Source organism: Sapajus apella, unplaced genomic scaffold (assembly GCF_009761245.1).
Source record: "Sapajus apella isolate SASKATOON/1434 unplaced genomic scaffold, GSC_monkey_1.0 scaffold10, whole genome shotgun sequence".
Taxonomy (NCBI): Eukaryota; Metazoa; Chordata; class Mammalia; order Primates; family Cebidae; genus Sapajus; species Sapajus apella.
Genome location: NW_022436950.1, coordinates 30,677,021 through 30,686,828, shown reverse-complemented (window position 1 = coordinate 30,686,828; position 9,808 = coordinate 30,677,021). Strand labels below are relative to the sequence as shown.

The window sequence follows — 9,808 nt, the reverse complement described above, 5'->3', positions numbered from 1 at the left end:
TCAGAGCTCTATACTAGACAAAAAAGCACAAGGCTTAATGGAGTTGTTGCTGAGATAGAACATATTACCTCTTTCTACATCAATATTTATAATAATACCATTGGATCCTCTCTATAAAGCAAATCAATTGTGTAAATAAATAGTACTAGTTATTGGGAAAACGTCTTATGCTAGCTAGTTGCTTAGTGCTTTGTATGTATTCTCACCGTAAACCTACTTTACCATAATAGAACTCATGCCCGCAATGTGAACAGGGAGGATTTAATTTTTAAAAAATTTTTATTATTATTTAAAAATTTTTAAAAATTTTTTCTTGTTTTTTTATTATTTATTTATTTTTTAAAGCCTATAGCACCTGATATTCCCAAGCTGTTTCCCATCCAAGTACTAACTAGGCCCGACCCTGCTTAGCTTCTGAGATCAGATGAGATCGGGCACGTTCAGGGTGGTATGGCTGTAGACAGGATTTAAATTTTATTATCCGTAGTTATTGATAAATAATGTTCATATTGGTGATTAATTTTCCATGATTGCAAACTGTTCAACTGGAATTAAACTAGGCAATGAAGAAACTAATCTTACTGAAATGAAATCTACACAGGGCTGAAATCCACAGCACTTGTCCTACTCCAGCTCTGGAGCAAGCCTGCCAGGTGGTCGCCATAATGTTGCATGTATTGCATTTTAAAACTGGTAGGTCCACATTCAAAATTTCCATCTGAAATATTTATGTCTGAAATATTTCATCTGGATAATACTTAATCTTTTCATTTGGAAAACAATTTGATAAAATAACAAACTCAGTGGTGTATTTTCTAGTTAAGTTTTAGTGTCATGTTATGACATATGGGAGAGTTCTGACGTCTGGCCTGGATATTCACTAACAGTTACTGTGATGAGAAACTGCTGGGCAAATAAAAAGAGTCCTTCAGGAGCTCAGAGCAGGAGTTTCTCAGCAGCATAGTCTGGTACGCCTATGGGCAGCAGCTGAAGATACTGCCTCTGCCAGGCAGTGAGTGACTGCACATATTGGAGGTTTTCAATATTTGTTTGCCCTGATATAGTCATTTGCCTAGTTTTTAGATTGCCCCACTACTTCACAGATGAGTAATAATGGAACACTTTGTGAAAAACAGTTGACTGCCTTAAATCAGATTTTATAAAACACAGTTAATTAGAACATTTCTTGATGAAAAGATCAATGATAATATTATGGGATCTTTGAGTTGTTTTTCTGGCTGGAAACTTCTGTGGCTGCTGGAGCCTTTGCTCGAGTTTTGCTCAGGCCTGCTGGGCTCATTTCACCCACTTGGGCTGGTAGGCTGAGCTTGGCTCATGCCACTGGCCCTGGTCCCATGCCTGCCAAGGGTGGGTCAGGCATGGAACAGTGAGCGTATGTGAGTAAGCATGCAGTCCGGCTACTGCACACAGTCAGACATGCTGGCTGCTGCAGTGGGGTGGGCAGCTCCGGGTGTCAGCATTGGTGCTGGCTCTGCAAGGCTACGGCTTGACCAGGTGTACTGCATACAGCTTTCATGGCTGGCACTGAGGAACATGGTGGTGCCTGGAACCTCAGAGCCCCACAGAGGGAGTCACAGCCCTGGCTTGGGGAGCTCCCAGGTCTGGGTCCCCCAAAGGGCTGAGCTCCTCTTTCCTTCCCTTTGCCCATAGCGTGGCAAGTGAGGAACATATCTCAGCCATATTTGTGTTACAGCTCTTTTAGCCTTGCCATTTGGTGGTTTCTGAGTTCTTGTCCTGTGACCAGGAAGAATAACGTATGCAGACAAGTGGAGGGTGAGTCAGATGGAAAGGAGCTTTATTGAACATGACAGCAGCTTAGTGGAAACCTACAGGGGCAGCTCCTTTCCTCAGCCAGGATGTCCCATCATGTGTTCATCTCCTAGCAGTGAGGGTAGTTCCTCTCTGCAGTTGGTCAATTCTGATGTCTGCAGCTCTCAGCAGAGCTGAGGCCCTGGAGTGGTAGCTCCTCTTTGAAGCTGGTTGTCCTGACATCTGCTGCTTTCAGCAGAGAGAAGGCCCTGGAGTGGGCACCTCCTTTCTGCAGCTGGTCATCCCCACATCTGCTGGGCACTGGCTGAGCCCAGGGCTTTTATGGGAGGAAGTGCATGCTTATTGGTTCATGGGCAGCCACAGGGAGGCCAGAAAAGGCACTACAAAGTTGGTGGTGCCTGGCTTGAAGGTGGGGCCTCACTGGAGACCCGCTCTTTTCCACCCAGGTGTCTGTCTGCCTCTGGCTGCCATTTATGGTGCCCAGGTTGTTTGTGCCAAGGAGCACGTGCAGCTTATGCTGAGTTGCCCTCCATCCTCCTTGGCTTCCCTTCCATGCTCAACCATGCCCAAAGTCTGAAGGGAGCTGAAGCAACAGGGGGCTGATGTGTCAGCACTGCCCTGAGTGTGGACACACCCTGCCAGGCTGTGACAGCACCTGGGAGAGGTTTCTGGCTAGAAACCTGGCTGAGTCCCAACTTTGCTCCAAGATCTGAGTAGGTGCTGACAGCAGGGAGAAGCCAGGCAGTGGGAGCAGGCATTTCTTTTTCTTTTTTTTGAGATAGTCTCTCACTCTGTCACCCAGGCTGGAGTGCAGTGGCATGGCATTTCTGAGCCTATGAGGGCAGGGAGGGCCTTCTCAGGCTCCTAAGAGTTCAGGGATGCCTGGGTTTGAAGCTACAATTTGGGCAACTGCAGTTGTGTAGGGGGCAGGACTCTTACCTGATCTGTGGTGTGGGAGGCCCAGGTCTGCAGCCATGACTTGGGTGGCTGCAGCTGTGCCTGGGAGGGCGGGGCTCCTGTTTGCTTTCAGCCCTGCCAAGAGCACAGGGAGGCTGAGGTCTTCAGTCACAACTTTGGCAGCTGCAGCTGTGCCTGGGAGGGTGGGGCTCCTACCAGGTCCATGGTACAGGAGATCCTGGTACATAGCAGGGCAGCTGTGGCTGCACCTAGTGAACTCCTGCCCCACCAACTCATAAGGGACAGGTCTCCCATTTGTTACCAGCTCCACAGAGAGTGCAGCCCTGGCTGTGCCTCCCTGATGCAGCTGGCATGATGGCAATGGCCACTCCAGACTGGCTGCTGCTGCCATCAATATTAACCAGATTAAAAATTAATACTGTGGCATCTAGAAATATTTATTTTGGGTTTATTGTCTCAAACATACATTTCAAGGTAGTCTTCATGGCATTGATGTGAAAGTCTAAGAATATAATTGCTAAAATAAACAAATAAAAATATTTAGAATGCTTGTGTGTATTTAGTTTTTATTCTAGTTGTGTGACTCAAATATCTATGTAAATTAAATTAAAAATGGCACTTCCAAATAAACAGTTCCCTTGGTGTTATGTGAATTAGATAGCGAAAGGTCATGAGTACAGGCGTACCTCATTTTGTTGCTCTTCGCTTTATTATGCCTCACATATATACTGTGTGTGTGCTTTTTTGTTTGTTTTTGTTCTGTTTTACAAATCAAAGGTTTGTGGTAGCCTTGCATTGAGTAAGTCTATCAGTGCCATTTCACAATAGTATGTGCTCACTTCATGTCTCTTATCATATTTTGGTAATTCTCACAATATTTCAAAATTTTTCATCATTATTACATCTTTCATAATAATTTGTGATCAGTGATCTTTGATGTTACCATTGTAATTGTTTTGGGGTGCCATGAGCTGCATGCTTAGAAGACAGTCAACTTAATCAACAAATATGCATGTTCTCACTGCTCCACTGAACAGCCACTCCCCTACCTCTCTCCCTCTCCTCTGGCCTCCTCTTTTCCTGAGGTACAGCAATATTGACATTAGGTCAATCAATGACCCTACAATGATCTCTCAAGTGTTCAAGTAAAAGGAAGAGTTGCACATCTCTCACCTTAAATCAAAAGCTAGAAACAAGTAAGCTTAGTGAGAAAGGCATGTTGAAAGCCAAGACAGGCTGAAAGCTAGGCCTCTTCTACCAGTTAGCCAAGTTGTAAATGCAAAAGAATATTTCTTAAAGGAAACTAAATTGCTATTCCAATGAACACTCAAATAATAAGAAAGTGGAACAGTTTTGTTGCTGATATTGGGAAAGTTTTAGTGGTCTGGATAAAAGATCAAACCAGCTGCAGCATTCCCTTAAGCCAAAGTCTAATCCAGAGCAAGGCCCTAACTCTCCTTAATTCAATGAAAGAGAACTAAGGGAGAGAGGTGAAGAAGCTGCAGAAGGAAGGCTTGAAGCCAGCAGAAAGGTTGGTTCGTGAGGTTAAAGGAAATAAGCCACATTCATAACATAAAAGTAAAAGGTGAAGCATCAAGTGCTGATGAAGAAGCTGCAGCAAATTATTTGGAAGAACTAGCTGAGATCATTGATGAAGGTGGTACATTAAGCAACACATTTTTAGCGTAGACGAAACAGCATTGTGTTGTAAGAAAATGCCATCTAGGATTTCACAGATACAGAGAAGTCAATGAGTGATTTCAAAGCTTCAAAAAACAGGCCGAGTCTCTTGTTAGGGGGGAATGTAGCTGGTGACTTTAAGTTGAAGGCAGTGCACATTTGCCATTCCAAAAATCCTAGTACCCTAAGGAAATATGCTAAATCTACTCTGCATGTGCTCTATAAATGGAACAACAAAGCCTGGATGACAGCACATCTTTTAGCAGTGTGGTTTACTGAATGTTTTAAGCCCACTGTTGAAACCTCCTGCCTAAAAGATGTCTTCTGAAATATTACTGCTCATTGACAAGGTACCTAGTCGCTCAAGAGCTCTGATGGAAATGTACAAGAAGATGAATGTTGTTTTCATGCCTGCTACATCCATTCTGCAGCCCAAGGATCAAGAAGTAATTTTGACTTTCAAGTCTTATTTCAGGTATCTAGGTTATAGATGCCGTTAATAGAGATTATTTTGATATATCTGGGTAAAGTAAATTCAAAACCTTCTAGAAAGGACTCACTATTCTAGATGCATTAAGAATTTTAATGATTTATAGGAGGAGGTTAAATATCAACATGAATAGGAGTTTGGAAGAAGTTTATTCCTAACCTCATGAATGACTTTGAAGGGTTCAAGACTTCAGTGGAGGATGTAACTACAGATGGAATGGAAATAGCAAGAGAATTAGAATTGGAAGGGGAGTCTAAATATGTGACTGAATTGCTACAATCTCTTGATAAAAAACTTGAATGTATAAGGAGTTGCTTTATGCGGATGAGCAAAGAAAGTGATTTTTTGGGAAACTGACTGTTGGTAAAGATGTTGTGAACACTGTTAATGTGACAGCAAAGGATTTAGATTACATAAACTTAGTTGTTAAAACAGTGGCAGATTTTGAAAGGGTTGACTTTCTGCTGTGGGTAAAATTCTATCAAACAGCATTGCCTGCTCCAGAGAAATCTTTTGTGAAAAGAAGATTCAATAGATGCAGCAGATGTCATCATTATCTTATTTCAAGAAATTGCCACAGTCTTTAGCAACCACCCCCAATTGATCAGCAGCCATTAACATTGAGGCAAGACCCTCCACCAGTAAAAAGATTATGAATTATTGAGGGCTCAGATAATTGTTAGCATTTTCTTAAGCAATGAAGTATTTTTAAAATAAGGCATGTACATTTTTAGATTTACTATTGGACATTTAATAAATTATAGTATAGTATAAATATAACTTTTAAATGTACCAGGAAGCCAGAAAACACATGTGACTCACTTGTTGCAGTATTCACTTTATTTTGGTGATCTGGAACCAAATCTGTACTATCTGCAAGGTATGCTTGTATTCTAAATTGTGGCCAAAAAATTATTCTAAAACTTGCTTTCATTTTACACCACCTTTATTCCCCATTTGCGGTTGCTAGTTGTGATTTATTTACTGCATTTAGGCATCCAGACTCTTTTTTGAGTCAAGTTATCTTCCTTTTATTTATTTCATGCTAGTCTGGATTATTTTCTTCCAAAAACTGTAAATACCTGTAGAAAGAGTTATGTTTAAATTTGTTGCTCCTCACTTATATACTGTTGGTGAGAATGTAAATTAGTACAGCCACTATAGAGAGCAGTTGGGAGATTTCTTAAAGAACTGAAAGTTGAACTACCAGTTGACCCTGTAATCTCATCACTAGGTATACACTCAGTGGAAAATAAATCATTCTACCAAAAGGGCACATGCACCCCTATTCACAATAGCAAACCATGGAATAAACCCAAGTGCCCATCAATGTTGGATTGAATAAAGGACAGATGGAATAAACACACCGTGTGTATTAGTTTGTTCTCACACTGTTAATAAAGACATATCTGAGACTGGGTAATTTGTAAAGGAAAGAGGTTTGATTGACTCACAGTTCAGCATGGCTGAGAATGCCTCACAGTCATGGCAGAAGATGAAGAAGGAGCAAAGGCACATCTTTGATGGTGGCAGGCAAGAGAGTGTGTGCAGGGAAACTACCCTTTATAAAATCATCAGATTTTGTGTGACTTATTCACTGTCATGAGAACAGCATGGGAAAAACCCACACCCATGATTTAATTACCTTGCAATAGGTCCCTCCCACAACACATGGGGATTATGGGAGCTACAATTCAAGATGAGATTTGGCTGGGGACAAAGCTAAACCATATCATTTCACCTTGGACCCTTCCAAATCTCATGTCCTCATATTTCAAAACCAAGCATGCCTTCTTAACAGTCCTCCAAAGTCTTAATTCACTTTAGCATTAACTCAAAAGTCCACAGTCCAAAGTCTTATCTGAGACAAGGCAAGTACCTTCTGCCTATGAGCCTGTAAAATCAAAAACAGGTTAATTACTTCTTACATACAATGGGGGTACAGGTTTGGGTAAATACAGCCATTCCAAATGGGAGAAATTGGCCCAAACAAAGGGGCTACAGGGCCCATGCAAGTCTGAAATTCAGTGGGGCAGTCACATTTTACAGCTCCAAAATAATCTCCTTTGACTCCAGGTCTCACATCCAGGTCACACTGAAGCAAAAGATGGATTCCAATGGTCTTGGACAGCTCCACCCCTGTTGCTTTGCAGGGTAAAGACTCCCTCCCAGCTGATTTCATGCGTTGAGTTTCTGAAGTTTTTCAAGGTACACCATGTAAGATGTCAGTGGATCTAACATTCTGGGGTGTGGAGGATGGTGGCCCTCTTCTCACAGCTCTATTAGGCAGCCCCCAGCGGGAATTCTGTGTAGGGGCTCTGACCCCACATTTCACTTCCACACTGCCCTAGCAGAGGTTCACCATGAAGGCACCACCCCTGTAGCACAACTCTGCCTGGACATCCAGGTGTTTCGATTCATCCTCTGAAATCTAGGCAGAGTTTCTCAAACCTAAATTTTTGACTTTTATGCACCTGTATATAAAAGTCTGACACCATGTGGAAGCTGCCAAGGCTAGGGGATTACATCTTCTGAAGCCGTGGCTGGAGCTGTACCTTGGCCCCTTTTAGCTACAGCTGGAGTGGCTATGATGTAGGGCACCAAGTCCCTAGGCTTCACACAGCAGGGGGCCCTGGGCCTAGCCCACAAAAACATTTTTTCCTTCTAGGACTCGGGGCAGGCTGGTGATGGCAGAGGCTGCCTCAAAGTCTTCTGACATGCCCTGGAGACATTTTCCCCATTGTCTTGGTGATAAGCATTTGGCTCCTCATTGTTTATGTAAATTTCTGCAGCTGGCTTGAATTTCTCCCCAGAAAATGAGTTTTTCGTTTCTATCACATTGTCAGGCTGCAATTTTTAAAAACTTTTATGCTCTCCTTTCCTTTTAAACATAAGTTCCAATTTCAGATTATCTCTCCCAGGTTCGAAGTTCCACAGATCTCTAGGGCAGGGGAAAAATGCTGCCAGTCTCTGCATAGCAAGAGTGACCTTTATTCCAGTTCCCAACAAGTCCCTCATCTCTCTGAGACCATCTCAGCCTGGACCTTATTGTCCATAACACTATCAACATTTTGATCAATTCATTCAAGTCTTTAGGAAGTTCTAAGCTTTCCCACATTTTCCTGTCTTCTGAGTCCTCTAAACTGTTCCAATGTCTGACTGTTATCCAGTTCCAAAGTTGCTTCCACAATTTCGGGTATCCTTATAGCAGCACCTTACTCTACTGGTAACAATTTACTGTATTGGTCCATTCTCATGCTGCTAACAAAGACATAAACAACACTGGGTAATTTGTAAAGAAAAGAGGTTTAATTGACTCACTGTTAAGCATTGCTGGGGAAGCCTCACAGTCATGGAAGAAGGTGAAGGAAGAGCAAAGGAATGTCTTACATGATAGCAGGCAAGAGACCGTATGCAGGGGAGCTGCCCTTTATAAAACCCTTAGATCTCATGAGACTTATTTACTATCATGAGAATAGCAAGGGAAGAAACCTACCCCCATGATTTAATTACCTCCCACCAGGTCCCTCCGACGACAAGTGGGGATTATAGGAGCTACAATTCAATGTGAGATTTGGGTGGGGACACAGCCAAACCATATAATTGTGAAATACTTTGTGTCCATAAAAATGAATGAAATCGTATCCTTTGCAGCAACATGGATGCAGCTGGAGGCCATTATCCTAAGTAAATTCATGCAGGAACAAAAAACAAAATACCGTATGTTCTCACTTGTAAGTGGGAGCTAAACATTAGGTCCACATGGACATAAAGATGGGAACAATAGATACTGGGGTCTACTAGAAGAGGGAGAGAGGAAGCAGGGTAAGGGTTGAGAAACCACCTATTGGGTACTATGCTCACTACCTGGGTGACAAGTTCAGCCATACCCCAAACCTCAGTATCATGAGAAGTACTTTTGTAACAAACCTGCACATGTACCCCCGATTCTAAAATAAGAGTTGAAAAGGGAAAAAAATGGTCCCTACAAAATATGGTATAGTAGGTACAAAACAATGCTTATTAAATGAATTAGCAGATGTTATAAAACTAAGCTGGTACAATTAATATTACATTTAATAAATCTAATTGTTTTCTTTTGGGGGAAGTTGCAAAAACAATGATAAGACTTATGGGACTAAATTGTTTCTACAGTTCTCTTACTCTCTATACTTAATGAAAATATGTCTTTTCAGAATTCAGTTTTTAAAAATTGTTTCCTCCAAATCAAAGGTTACAATCTATAAAATTTTTTGTGTGTGTTTTGCTTACTGTGTTCCTATTGTCTCAAGAAATAGGAAAAATATACAATATCTTTGTGAAATATTTATTTCATGAACTTTAAATAAAATTGCTATGATACAAAGAGATGGATGGCTTCTTTAAATCAGAGAGTTAGAAAAGCGGTTCTTTGCTTAAAATGTCAATCAAATCAGCCACATCTAGACCTTCATAAAATCATCCCCACTTTAAAGTGATTTTAGTAAGTTTGGGTGGAAACTGATTTCAGGTTTAAGAAAAGCTTTTTTTTTTGGTCCCGTTCAGAAGTCACTTCCAAAACACAATGGTTTATTAAAAACTTTAAACCTAAAAGTTTAAAATTCAAAACCACAGCTCTGCCTAATGGAAGAGCATTTTGAAAATTGAATTAAACCTGAAAAATGCCACATACACCAGAATTATATGATTCAAAAAATAAAGCCAACAGTTAGAAGGGGCAGAGAGGAAAAGAGCAAGAGAGTGAGAGAGTGAGAGCAAGTGAGCAAGTGAGAGAGAGAGAGAGAGAGAGAGAGAGAGAATAAGTCTCAGGAATGCACAAAGAAAAGTTTCATTTCTATTACGTAAATTAGAACTTAAAGTAGTGTCATAAGCAAAAACTGAGATTTTTTTCTGTCATTAATAGATTCTCTAATAAAATACTGCAATGAT

At 41.3% G+C, this 9,808-nt stretch overlaps 1 pseudogene; it reads right to left on the bottom strand.

Annotated features, from left to right (window-relative positions):
- Positions 1 to 343: 343 nt before the first annotated feature.
- On the bottom strand, positions 344 to 462 carry LOC116552078 (annotated as a pseudogene).
- Between the last annotated feature and the right edge of the window lie 9,346 nt (positions 463 to 9,808).